Source organism: Chrysochloris asiatica, unplaced genomic scaffold, assembly GCF_000296735.1.
Source record: "Chrysochloris asiatica unplaced genomic scaffold, ChrAsi1.0 scaffold00122, whole genome shotgun sequence".
NCBI classification, from domain to species: Eukaryota; Metazoa; Chordata; class Mammalia; order Afrosoricida; family Chrysochloridae; genus Chrysochloris; species Chrysochloris asiatica.
The window spans coordinates 1917301-1932140 of NW_006408640.1; the positions used below are offsets into that span (position 1 = coordinate 1917301).

Below are 14840 nucleotides of genomic sequence, written 5' to 3' on the forward strand. Positions count from 1 at the left end.
AAAAAAAAAAAAAAAAGAGTGAGTTTCCACTTATCACCAATGAGCAAAATTATGGAAACATTACCATTTATAATAGCATATAAAATGGAAGTTTTATTTGTTGTTGTTAAGTGCCATCGAATTGGTTCCAACTCATAGCAACCCTGTATAGGATTTCTGACCTTTTCTGAGCTTCTGACCGTATGGTTCACAGTCCAATGCTGATCAATAGCGCCAAACCTATTTTCTGCCCAAATCTGTAATATCATATGTGGGCCACACAAAATTATCAACTTAAAAATTAGTCTCCTGAGGAAGAACAAGCAAGATAGCGGATCAGGTGGAAGTGCAGTAAAGGAGCTCCACCAACAACACAGAATACCCAACCAAGCAGGCTCAGGGGCTGGTCCCAGAACTCTGAACCACATATAAAGGAATATTTAGAAGGTTGAAAGGCTCACAGCTGGGGGAATTTGTGGCAGAAGCAAGAAATCTATTGCTTTCTAGTCCAGGATGCTCGGCTGCTCCAGGAGCCACCATCTTGGGTGAGACCACTTTGGGGAAGGATCGGAGCTGCCACAGATGCCTGGCAGAACCGCTGAGATAAAGGTGTAGACATTCTTTTCTTTTGGTATCTGTTCCTTGGTCACTTGCTGTCTGTGCACCTCCATTCTGGTGGCTTTAGGGGTGCCTGAGCTAGTAGGCACCCCAGCCCCACCCTCGGACGGTTCAACTACTCATGCACACATATCTCCTAGAAATTTAAAGAGACAGTTTCCAATTAAAACCAAACGGTCACAGTCGGCCCTGAACTGTTTCCAACTAGAAAAAAGGTCTGAACAGGGATTGTGGAGTGGGACAAGGAGACAAAAGAAGAAATAGGCCGAAAATTAAATCCTAAGTTACATCAAAACGACCAACAGTGTTATCTTGAAACTTCTCAGGAAGAAGAGTGAAAAGGTAAGCCCATTCCCTGATCATATCTACCTAGAGGCATTCAGTACCAAAATACATACCCATCTAAGTATTAAGTCCACAAATAACCCCTGAAGATGCCCAAAAAACAGAAGCAGATGACCATATCTGCACATGTTCAGACACGAGATAAAGTGACTGAGGCAAATGAGCTGGAAGTAGACCTACACTCCATACTGGAAGATGGGCAGGCTTTGGAAATGCCTGAGAAGGAATTCCTAAAAATGATTATAAAACACTATAAAATGTCAAAACACTATAAAATGCAGTTGAGAAAAATAAGGAAGAAGTCAGGAAAGTGCTACAGGAACAATCCAATAAGATAGAGCATTGGAAACAATTCAAAATCTACAGAAAGAAGTCCAAACGATTAATAATAGAATATCAGAAATGGACAATACATTGAAAGGGCAAAGGAATAGAATTGAAGAGATAGAAGCTAGAACTAGTGAGCTAGAAGATAAATCTCTCAACACTGCTAATATAGAAGAACAAATACAAAAAAGGAGAAAAAAATCCGAAGAAAGCTTAAGATTCATGTTGGATAACATGAAGAGGAATAACATAAGAATAATTGGCATTCCAGAACAGGAACAATCACACAAGTCCACAGAGGAGATAGTTGAAGAGCTTCTGGAAGAAAAATTTCCTAACATCATGAAAAGTGAAAAGATAAGCATTCAAGAAGCTCAACGAACCCCAGAATGGATAGACCCTAAAAGACAATCACCAAGACATATGATAATCAAGCTCTCCAAAATCAAAGATAAAGACAAGATCTTGAAAGCAGCTAGGAAAAAGAGAAATATAACATACAAAGGCAAACAAATCAGATCAAGCTCAGATTTCTCAACAGAAACCATGCAGGCAAGAAGGCAATGGGGAGAGATATATAAAACCATGAAGGAAAAAAAACTGCCACCCAAGAATCCTCTACTCAGCAAAGCTGTCAATCAAATACGATGGTGTAATCAAAACATTCCAGGATAAGCAGAAGCTAAGGGATTTTGCCAAAGCCAACCCTGCTATGAAAAACGTCCTAAAGGAAGTTCTGTGGACTGAGAACCAATAAGAATACATAACAACTACAGAATGATGTACATGGCAGCATCAACCTGAACTCAGTCAACAAATGAAAGAGTCAAGAACAGAATAAATTTATAAGAACAGAGGATCTTGGAGGTCAGTCTATGATCAAAACGATTACAATTTGAAAAAAGGTATACACAGGAGAACAGAGATCCAGGTGGTGGGAAGGTCAGGTAGATTACTGGATAAAATAGACTGTCTTAAATGGAGGGAAGAATTATTGAAAAAAGGTAACCACAATGGGGTTGGGGTGGGGGGGGGTTAGTTTGGGTGTTGGGGAGGGCAATACAAGCAGTGGGGAGGAGGCAGAAGAACAAGATAGATAGGGGAACACTGAGACTGGTTTGCATGGCCTAGTGGGACAGAGGTAAATAGTGATGCATACTCAACCTTAGCACAACAGGGCTCTGGGATACAAGGATCTAGGTATAGCTTGAAGAGGGTAAATAATACTAAAATCCTTGACTGCCTTCGAATATTTGCTTCCTTTTCCTACTATTGTAAAATAGACACTTGAGTGGAATAAAAAGGAATGTTGGGAAACATGATTAGAGAAAACTTGTAAGGCCGCCTTTAGCCTATAACTGATTGGAATACTTAAAAGGGGTTCTACAACTTGCCCAGTGAAATAGGCCTCATGCAGAGCCTTTACAGAGTATAGGACCTCAGGTGTAATCCTGAGTCCCACCCACAACCTTGTGAGGTGAGACATTCCCACTAGAAAGGACAAGCAGACTGGAACAGCTACAGTGACAGAAGATACATCTTCATGATGAACCTGATCTATACTCAGAGCGGTAGTTACTCTAAATACCAACAGAGAGGGAAAGAGTCTTCACATCAAGTATCAATGCTATCTGCTCTGCGCACAGGATAGATAGGGATGGGCAAATTAGACATTGACTATCTAAAATGAGGGGGTAATAAAGGCACGAAGTGACTGGCTTAAAAGGTTTCAAGAGGGAGCTTAGTTTAAGAGTGTGGGGGTTAAGAAAGTCCTCACTGAATATCTATCATCTTGTCTAGATGGGTCTGGTGAAAGGAGATGGGGTAAGATTTGTAAGATTCAATAGTGAATAACTGTTATCAAGACTAATCGCGACTGTCATACTTGTAAAGGTAGAAGTTTTGTAACAAAAAAGGGGAGTGGTTAATCATACAGTCCAGAAACAGAATAGGACCATCAAGAGAGGAATGCACAAGCAGAATGTGGGACCTTATCCAGAGAAGCAGCAGCACCAGAGATGGAGGCAGAGATGGGGGCATGGAGCGGAGGAGTGGCTGACGACTCTAGATTCATCAACTAAGAAGAGAAGGACTGGTGGCCAGGAGCAGACTTGAAGAATGTGCCCTTTGGAGATGTAAATTATTATATATGCCTGTGTGGGTTTTTTGTTTGTGTGTTTTTTAAAAAGCTAAAGTGGATAGAGAGAAATACTTTTAACTGTTGGTATATGGAAGGGATTATAATCAATGTAATGAAACTAGTTATATGAATTGTTGAATGTGAAACTGATGATGTGCCCTGTAAAAGTTCACTCAATCCACAATAAAAACCTTAAAAAAAAAAAAAAAATTAGTCTCCTATATTTGGTCAAACATTTAAATAACTCATCCCTAATGTGAGTCCTGGTGTAGCACAGTGGGCTAATGCAAAGTCATTTGAACTGCAAGGTCGGTGGTTCAAGCTCACGAGCCGCTCCTTGGAAACCCTATACAGGGTCACTATGAGTCGGAACCATCTTGACGGTACTTAACAAGAACAAACAACATCAAAGTGGGCAATTTAAACCCACCAATTGAGCCTCAGAAATCCTATACAGAGTGAATAATGACTTGATAGCACTAACAACAAAAATTTCACACTTAGTCCTCTTAGTGGATTATCACATCAAATAACATCATATGTGACAGTTACATCTCAACTGTCAAACCACTGACAATCCTGACCCAGTCAAGTAGACATACAACTATCACAAGGGTTAAGACCCAATATCACAGAGGTTAAGAGCCAAGGAATGCTGGCAGCCTCCAGAAGCTGGAAATAGAAAGAAAAGATAAACAAAATTGTCAAAGACCACCCAAAAACTAGCCATGAGGAAGGGAGTCACATCTGGACAATAGCATGAGGAAGCGGCATGTATAATATGTCGGCACACTGATGTAGAACATGATGCCCAGATGTGATTTCTCCGACTCAGTGTGGCACTCTTGGGTTAATGAAAAGCTAAATAATGGGTTTATTTTTGAGGATGTATACCAGGAAATGTTCCTGGGCCTAAAAGATCAAACATTCATTAAATGTTTGATGTATGCTTTCCTGGGAGGTTTCATGGAATGCAGAGGCTAATAAATACTGAGACATCCTAGAGGATCATGAGTCCTGCTGTCTCTCTTAAACGTTAACCAGTGGCTGTGTTTTACTTCTAAAGCTGTGTTGTCTCCTTCTATTCTTGGTTGCGTGAGCTGGCTCATGCACAAAATGTGGTACATGCATACAATGGAATATCATTCCGCCAGTAAGAAAAATGAAATCCCCAGAGAATATGAATGAAGCTTGAATACATTGCTGTTGTTGACCCTGTGGTTCAAACTGCCCTGCGGTCCAGCGCTTTATCCTATAGCACCACACCAGGACTCATTGACAACATTATGCTAAGTGAAATAAGTCAATCATAAAAGGACAAATACTACCTAGCCTTGCTTAAATAAAAAGATAGTTACAAAGAACAGGAAGGAATGGGAAAAGTGTTGCTGTGTTTAAGCCCATTGTTATAGTCAATATACCAGTTCATTTCATTGAGGGCCTACCTCTTTTTTCTGATCCTCTACTTCTCTAAGGACAGTTCCCACCTGTCCAGGGTATTATAAGCAAGTCTCGCCTTATAACGAGCACTTTGGCTGTATTTATTCCAAGACAGATTTGTTCAGTCTTCTGGAAGCCCAGTATACATTTGATACTCTTTGCCAACACCATAATTCAAAGGCATCAATTCATCTTCAGTGTGCCTTATTTACTGTTCAGCTTTCAAATGCATATGAGGTGATTGAAAATACCATGGCTTACTGGTATTTTCAATTGCCTCATAGGCACATATGTGCAAGCTAGATAATGAATGAAGAAGACCAAAGAATTAATGCCTTAGTATATGTTGCTGGCAAAGAATATTGAATGTACCATGGACTGGCAGAAGAATGAATAAATCTGTCTTAGAAGAAGTTCAGCTAGGATGCTCCTTAGAAACAAGGATGATGAGACTTTGTCTATGCACTTTTGAATGTTTTTAGAGGAGACCAGTTCCTGGAGAAGGACAACATTCTTAGTAAACTAGAAGGTCAGAGACAAAGAGGAAGACCCTCAACAAGATGGATTGACACAGTAGTTGCAACAAACATAGCAACAATTGTGAGGATGATAAAGTACTGGATAGTATTTCCTTCTGTTGCACATAGTTTCACTATAAGTTGGAACCAACTCAACAGTACTTAACAACAATAAACCTAAAGATTGGCCATTTGAATACATTGCTGAAAAAAAAGACCTGGAGAACTGCTTCTGAGAAGATTATATCCAAGAAAACCCTATGGAGCAGAGTTCTACTCTGACACACATGATGTTGTCATGAGTCAAAATTGACTTGACGATGCAAGACAACAACAATAGCGAATGGTCCACATAGCATACACAGGGAAAGGCTTGAATTGCAGCTAAGCTTAGTCTTAGCAGAATGCTTTGTGATCTTCCATAACATGAGAGGATTGAGGCTTATAATGAGCTGCTATGTGGCCACCTCTCATTAAGTTCCCCATCTCCCCTGGAGGGCAAGCCACTGACAGTGTTTCTACAATCTTATTTTTGAAGCTTTTCAATATTGTCTGAAAATTTTTATTTGGATCTTGTTATTATCATATACCAAAATTCCTGAATGGAGAGATCTTATATGGACTTAGTTTGCAATCTGAATAATACTATAAAGGGTTAGTGAATTAACTAATGACAATAATTACCTTTTTACTCAATTTGAGAAAGTTGCATTCATATTTTATTAGTTTGCAATAGGCCTAAGATAGATATATAAAAAGATACAGAGTTTTATCTATACATGTAAGGCAGCAGACACCCTTGGTCTAATATTGACTGTCTCATGGAAGATTATTAATGGAAAATAAGCAGCATAATTTTTTCCTCTATTTTTTAGTATGAATACAAAACTGTCTCACAACAAGGCCTTGCATGGGGGGGGGGGATGAAAAATTAATGAAAAATCATAATTAAAGAAATAGGCATAATTTTGACAAAAAGTGTAAAGTAGCTATGTTAAAGAAAATACCATGGTTTGGAAAAGATGTATGTTAGACCTAAAAGTAACTCTACTTTTTAAAACCTTTGATAGGTCATTTGCAACCAATTTCCCAATGCTTTGATTCTTTGATTTCTTGACTGTTGGTTCCATGAATATTGATTGCAGATCAAAGTAAAGTCCTTGACATTATCAATATTTTCTATGTTTATTATGATATTGGTTATTGGCCCAGTAGTGGTTATTTTGATTTTGATTTTCTTTATGTTGAAGTGCAATCCATAACAAAGGCGATATAGTCTTTGATATTCATCAGTACATGGTTTAACTTGTCCTCTTCACTTCAAGCAAGTAAAATGTGTCATCTGCATATCACAGTTGGTTAATACATACCACAGGATGTTAATTGAGTCTTCCTCCAAAAAAATTCTTCATACTTTTCATACAGTTCAGCTTACCAAATTATTTGTGCAACATACAAAAATAAGTGTAGTGAAAGGATACAACCCTGACACATTTTTCTTGATTTTAAACAACACTCTATCTCCTTTGAACAACTGGCCTCTTGGTCTAAATAATGGTCTTGGTTAAAAAAAAAATGCTGCATGAGCATCATTAAATGCTCTGGAATTCCTACTCTTCACAACTTTATCAATAATTTGTTATGATCCACATAGGCAAATACCTTTCTGCTGTCAATAACATACTGGTGAGCTTGTTTTCAGCCAAGACCCATCTGATATCAACAATGATATTCCTCCTTTCACATCCTCTTCTGAATCTGGACTGAGTTTCTGTCAATTCCCTGATGATGTACTGATGCAACCATTTTGGAGTTATCTTCAGCAATATTTTACTTTTGTGTGATATTAATGATATTGCTATATAATTTCTATATTCTGTTGGGTCACCTTTCTTTGGAAAGGGCACAAATATGGATTTCGGATGGTCAGTTGACCAGGTACTTGACTTTCAAATTTCTTGTTATAGGCAAGTCAGTGCTCTACCATCTTTGTATCTGTTTGTTGAAACCTATGTTTGTATTCCATTAATGCATGGGTTTTTTTGCCAATGCCTTCAGCGCAGCGTGAACTTCGTCCTTCTAGACCATTGGTTCTTAGTCATGTAATAACTCATGAAACAGCTGAACATCAATTAATTCTTTATAGTACAGTGACACAATATATCCTTTCTATCCCCTTTAGATACATTCTGTAGTCATTCAATATTGTATTAATTCGAGGCTTGAATTTTTCTTTAGTTCTTGAAACTTGAGAAATGCTAAGCATTTCAACTCCACGTCTTTGCATTATCTGAATGCTTTACTTTTCCTTCTCACTTTGAAATCTTCTGTTCAGCTCTCTTCCTTCATTTATTCAATTAACCATAGCTATTCTATGTCCGAATCTCATCTGACACAATTTTGATTGGTTTTTGTTTCCTGTCTTTTTAATTAATTTTTGCTTTCATTAAATTTATTTTCATGCATGATGTGAGTGATGTCATCCCACAATTTGCCTAGTCTTCAGTCATTAGTGTTCAATGGGTCAAAATTATGCTTGAGATAGTCTCAAAATTTATGTGGGATATACTCAAGGTTGTACTTTGATTCCCAAGTACTTGCTTTAGTTTTTTTCAAACTTAAACTTGCATGTGAGCAACTGATAGTCTGTTCTACAAGCAGTTCCTGGACTTTTTCTGATTGATTACATTGAGCTTCTCCATAGTTTCTTTGCAAAAATATAGTCAGTTTGATTCCTGTGTATTCCATCTGGTAAGATTCCTGTGTATTTTGTTGTTGTTAGGTGCCACAGAGTATGTTCCACTGATAGTGATATTATGTGCAATATAACAAACCATTACCTGGTCCTGCACCATCCTCACAATCTTTCTCATGTGTGATCTCATTGTTGCAGTCACTGTGTCAATCCACCTTCCTTTTTTCACTGCCTCCTGCTTTTACAAGTATATGGGGGCTGATCCTTGCTGATAATATGTCCAAAATACATGAGATGAAGTCTCACCATCCTTGTTTTTAAGGAGCATTAGAACACAGATTTATTCATTCTTCAGGCAGTCCATATTGTTTTCCAACACCATAACTGTACTGCATCTATTCTTTTCTGGTCTTCCTTATTTGTTATCCTCTCACATATATATGTTGTTGTTGTTGTTGTTAAGTGCTGTCAAGTTGGTTCCAACTCACAGTGACCGTGTATAGGGTTTCCAAGGAGTGGCTAGTGAGCTTGAACCACCGACCTTGTGGCTCAAACTGACCTTAGAGTCCAGCACTTTAACCCACAACACCACACCAAGACTCCTCACACACCTATAAAGTGTTTGAAAGTACCATGGCTTGGGTCTGGTGTAATTTAGTCCTCAAAGTGACATCTTAGATCTTTAACACTTTAAAGTGGTATTTTGTAGCAAATTTCTGTTTCTGTTTTTGAGAAAAGGTATTTCTTTTCAGTAGTCTTGCAAAATTCTGTAAGGTGATCTCTAGTACTGTTACTAACACCATCGTCATATTTTCCTACAATCCTTTGTTTCACAGTCTAGTCACCAGTAATTATCAATGCATTATGATTGCATGTTTGATCAGTTTCAGAATGCTTAAACTAGTAAACATATTCAGTTTCTTTATCTTTAGCATTAGCATTAGTGGTTGGTGCAAAAATTTGAATAATAGTTTTATTTACTGGTCTTTGTTGTTGGCACCTGTATAGTGTTCCACCACTGACAGCATTGTGCTTCAGAATGAACCTTGAAATGTTCTCATTAATCATGAATGTGATGGTGTTCTTCTTTAATATGTCATTCCTGGCATACTAGACCTTATGATTGTTGTTGTTGTTATTACGTACCGAGGAGTCGGTTCCGACTCATGGTGACCATGCATAGGGTTTCTGAGGCTGAAAATCTTAATGGGAGCAGAAAGCCTTATCTTTCTACTGTGGAACAGCTGGTAGTTTTGAACTGCTGACCTTGAGGTTGTCAGCCTGATTCGTAACCACTATGCTACCAGAGCTCCTTGGATTACTTGATTAATAATGGCTTGTTATCAGTCTATTTCAGCTCAATGAGTAGAATATTGATTATGTATTCCATTTCCTTTTTGCCAAGTTTTAAAGATTCATTTTTGACTACTTTGGAAGTTGATGAGGAATGTGGTTTTCTAAAAATAACAGGTCGTGTTATTTGAATTTCAGATAAAATAAAAGCACAATATCCCCTATAACAAGCATTCAAGAAACTGAAATAGATACCAATAGTGGGAGGTTGAAGAATTGAACTGTCTATCAATTAGAAGGAGACACAGAAGGAAAACAATAGGAAGTGGAGATTCATGAATTGTCTACACTAGTCCTAGAGACCAGTGCAGTATGGCCATTTTGGGAAAGCAGCAAGAAGCATCCTTGAATGAGGATTCAGAACAGAAAATTCATGGAAAACACAGCTGGAGTCAGAAATTCCATATATAAACAAATCTGGAAAGAAATTAGGTGGGCAGGACACATACTGGGTATGAACAAACCAAAAACAATGACAAGGAGGAATGCTATAGCCTTGAATATAGGGAAGCAAGGAAAGTGAGATGAACTGAATTGTTGGTGCCTCAGTATGGGGGATAGATAGATAAGACAGGGAGCACCATCTGCAGTTGGACATAAGGAAGGTGCACTTAGGCAGGTTGTTGTTGTTAAGTGCTGTCAAGTCAATTTTGACCCATCACGACCCTGTACAGAGTTTTCAAGGAGCAGCTGGTGAGCTGACCTTGCAGTTCAAACAACTTTGCTGACCTTGCAGTTCAAACAACTTTGCTGTCTGATGCATTGTCCCACAGCGCCACACGAGTACTCCACACTAGGTAGGTGAGAACTCAGAATGGAGGGAGTTAAGAATTATTGAAGAGTTTATTTATCAGCAGGAATGCCCATCCATTTGGATGCAAATCACCCATTGGATAGTAAAACTGTAAAGTATCCATTAGAAGGCCACACTGCCCTTTTTTCCCCCCATTTGAGCAATGCCAGTTTAGCAGGTCCTGCCCACCAACTAGCTGCATAGGCAGGGTGCCCTCAACCAGCCATGTGGGCAGACAAAAGCCCTTACATCCTGTTTATTGATTGGCATGAGCCAGCATATCTGTGTCCAGTCCAATGACCCACTGTTCCTCATGCTCTTTAGCCACTTATTAGTCTCCTGCAGACTTCAGTGACACCCATTCCACACCCTACCTAATCCCACATGCCATCTAAACACACTCAGTCCCCTGGCTTGTTCCTCCACGACTGTGCAGAGGTCTTACTTTACCATTTGGGTAGTATTGCCTTCCTGTAACTATGAAGATGACTTGTCCTGCTCTACAAAGTTTGTGTTGTTTACACCAACACTACTGAAGGATGACACTGTCCCTAAAGAGTTGCTAAAGGATACTCACTAGCCAACACTTGGTTCTTTACACAGGAGAAGCATGATCTGCTCTCATACTTCCACACAAACCTCTAAGGAAAAACATCCACACATAAGACCTTGTGTGTGAACAATCTACCCTACCCAACAGTGAAGAGAAAACACACCCAGCCAGCAGGAAGCACCAAAGTTATAAATAGACCAATATCACAAAAAACAACAAATAAATCAATACAAAGGAAAGCAGAAAAGTAAGGGAAGAAATTAAATTCCTGACATTAAAATATAACAAAATTTTTAAATGAAGACAAACAAAAAAACCACATAATCAGTAAAGAAATATATATAAATAAAGAAAACATTACACATCATAGGAAGAGAAAGAAAGGATGGCTCAAGCAAATCAACAAAATATAGAGACAAAAACTTTGTCTGAAGAAGAATAGATTTAAGAAAATAATCCAACAGTGCTGCAAGGCACACATCAGCATACAAAAATCATTAGGTTTCTTTACACTAACAAGGAGAATTCTGAAAAAGAAATCAAGAAAACAATATCATTAGCAATAGACCCCAAAATGATAAAATACCTAGGGTTAAGCCTAACCAGCAATGTAAAGGATGTATACAATGAAAACTATAAAATACTACTATAGGAAACTAAGAGAGACCTACAAAAATGGGAGGACATTCCATGCTCATGAACTGAAAGGCATTGTTGTTGTTAGGTGCCACTGAATTGATACTGATTCATTGCGACCTTATACACAACAGAACGAAACAATGCCCGATCCTGGACCAACCTCACTACTGTTGCTTCGCTTGAGTCAGCGATGCTGCCACTTGGCCAGTCCAACTCACTGGAAGTCTTCCTCTTTTTCTCCAACCCTCCACCTTACCAAACATGACATCCTTCTCCAACGACTGATCCCTCCTGACAATATGTCCAAAGTATGAGAGACGAAGTTTTGCCGTCTTGGCCTTGAAGGAGTACTCTGGCTGCACTTCTTCCAAAATGGATCTATTGGTTCTTTCAGCAGCCTGTGGCACTTTCAGTATTCTCCTCCAACACCATAACTCAAAAGCATCAATTCTTTATTCACTGCCCAGCTTTCGTGTGCATATGAGGTTATTGAAAATACCATGGGGCTTGGGTCAGGCACACCTTAGTCCTCAAGCTGACATCTTTGCTCTTCAACACTTTAAAAAGGTCTTGTGCAGCAGATTTGCCTAATGCAAATGACTGCTGCTTCTGTGAGTGTTGGTAGTTGATCTAAGAAGAATGAAGTCCTTGACAAGTTCAATCTTTTCTCCATTGATAAGAATGTTGTTTATTGGTCCAGAGGTGAGGATTTTTGTTTTCTTTACATTGCGATGTAATCCATACCGAAGGCTGTGCTCTTTGATCTTCATCAGTAAATATTTTAAGTCCTCTTCACTTTCAGCAAGCAAGGTTGTATAGTCTGTATATCGTAGGTTGTTAATGAATCTTCCTCCAATCCTGACGCCACGTTTTCCTTCATAGAACCCAGCTTCTCCTATTATTTGCTCAGCATACAGGTTGAATAAGTATGGTGAAAGACTACAACATTGTCTTTCTTAATTTTAAGCCATTCAGTGTTTTTGGTGAAAATATTAATTCCACCCACAGCAATGTGTAGACACAATTCAATCCTACTCCAAATTCCAGTAAGATGCTTTACTGAAATGGAAGGCCTAATCATAAACTTTATATGGAAAGGAAAGCAACATTGAAGAACAAAGCAGGAGACTTCAAAGTTCCCAATTTCAAAACATACTATATAGCTACAGTAATGGACCAGTGGAATGGGATTGAGAAACCAGAAATAAATTGATTCATCTAAGGAAAACTGATTTTTGGCAAGGGTCAAAGTCCATTCAGTGAGGAAGAAACAATCTTTAACGAACGGTGCTGGCAAAATTGGATATCCATGAGTCATCGCCCATCCCGAGCACGATGCCCCCCAAAAAGGGAGGTGATGGAATGAAACCACCACCAATCATTGTAAGATTTGGAACTCCCCTGAAAATTGGTATTGTTGAATTGCCAAATGTTGGGAAATCCACCTTCTTCAGTGTGTTAACCAATAGTCAGGCTTCAGCAGAAAACTTCCCATTCTGCACTATTGATCCTAATGAGAGCAGAGTACCTGTGCCCGATGATAGGTTTGATTTTCTGTGCCATACCACAAACCAGCAAGCAAAATTCCTGCCTTTCTAAATGTAGTAGATATTGCTGGCCTCATGAAAGGAGCACACAAAGGATAGGGACTGGAAAATGCCTTTTTATCTCATATTAGTGCCTGTCATAGAATCTTTCATCTTACACGTGCTTTTGAAGATGATGATATTATGCATGTTGAAGGAAGTGTAGATCCTATTCAAGTTATAGAAATAATACATGAAGAGCTTCAGCTCAAAGATGAGGAAATGTTTGGGCCAATTATAGATAAACTAGAAAAGGTGGATGTGACGGGAAGAGATAAAAAACTAAAACCTGAATGTGACATAATGTGCAAAGTCAAATCATGGGTTGTAGATCAAAAGAAACCTGTTCGCTTCTATCATGACTGGAATAACAAAGAGACTGAAGTTTTGAATAAACACTTATTTATGACTTCAAAACCAATGGTCTACTTACTTAATCTTTCTGAAAACGATTACATTAGAAAGAAAAACAAATAGTTGATAAAAATTAAAGAGTGGATGGACAAGTGTGACCCAGGTGCCTTGGTCATTTCTTTTAGTGGGGCCCTGGAACTCAAGTTGCAAGAATTGAGTGCTAAGGAGAGACAGAAGTATCTGGAAGCAAACATGACACAAAGTGCTTTGCCAAAGATCATTAAGGCTGGGTTTGCAGCACTCCAACTAGAATACTTTTTCACTGAAGGCCTAGATGAAGTGCGTGCATGGAACATCAGGAAACGGACGAAGGCTCCTCAGGCTGCCCGAAAGATTCACACAGATTTTGAAAAGGGGTTCATTATGGCTGAAGTAATGAAATATGAAGATTTTAAAGAAAATGGTTCTGAAAATGCAGTGAAGGCTGCTGGGAAGTATAGACAACAAGGCAGAAATTATATTGTTGAAGATGGAGATATTATCTTTTTCAAATTCAACACACCTCAGCAACCAAAGAAGAAGTAAATTTCAGTTATTGCTCCGATAAATACACAATTTCTAAAAGGCTTATAAGGATTTTTTGTTTTTAATTAAAATTTCTGAAAACTAGAGGGACAAATAAAGTTTGGGAAAGGGTGGGAATTTTCTACAAACAAAATTATTTTTATTTGTTTTAAAATGACAAATAACTACCTCCAATGAAATTCAGGTTCACTAAATATGAACAGCTTTCCTTTTCACGTGATTAAGACCCTCCTCCAAATTGTAAAAGCTTTTCAGGAACCATATTACTCTCATGATAATTCATTAATCTTCAGCATGTATGCCAAGTCTGACACATTTGACAGTGAGGACAATGTGGCTTGCTCCTTTTTGAATCTACAGATAATGTATGTTTTACAGTACTCTAGATGTCTATACTCAATAAAACTTTTGATAAAAAAAAATTGAATATCCACTTGCAAATAAGTGAAACAGGACCCATACATCATATGATACACACACACACAAACTCAAGATGGACTGGGTAGCAACCAAACTGTGCCACCAGGGCTCCCATTAGTCATTAAAGAGATACAAATCAAAACAATAAGATGCCATCACACTTCTGCTAAAATGGCACTGATGAAAAGAAAAAAAAAGTAAACTAATGCTAGTGAGAGCACTTAACCACTGCTTGGAGAATTGTAAAATGATGCATCCACTATTGCAAATGCTATGTTGTGTTGTGAAGGGGGGTCCAACTCATAGTGACCCTGTATAAGGGTTTTTGAGGAGCAGCTGGTGAGCTTGAACTGCCAACCTTGCAGTTCAAAGGGCTTTACAGTCTGGCGCATTAACCCACAGTGCCATACCAGGACTCCACAAATGGTATAGAACTTGTTGTGCAGTGCCATCGAGTCTGTTCCGACTCATAGTGACCCTGTATAGGGTTTTTGA

At 38.5% G+C, this 14840-nt stretch overlaps 1 protein-coding gene and 1 pseudogene across 1 annotated transcript in view; one reads left to right on the forward strand and one right to left on the reverse strand.

Moving 5' to 3' along the window:
• Positions 1-14840, reverse strand: part of PIEZO2 (piezo-type mechanosensitive ion channel component 2) — an 861527-nt gene that overhangs the window by 552268 nt on the left and 294419 nt on the right. The gene's annotated exons all lie outside the window — the stretch shown is intronic.
• On the forward strand, positions 12736-13925 carry LOC102815742 (annotated as a pseudogene).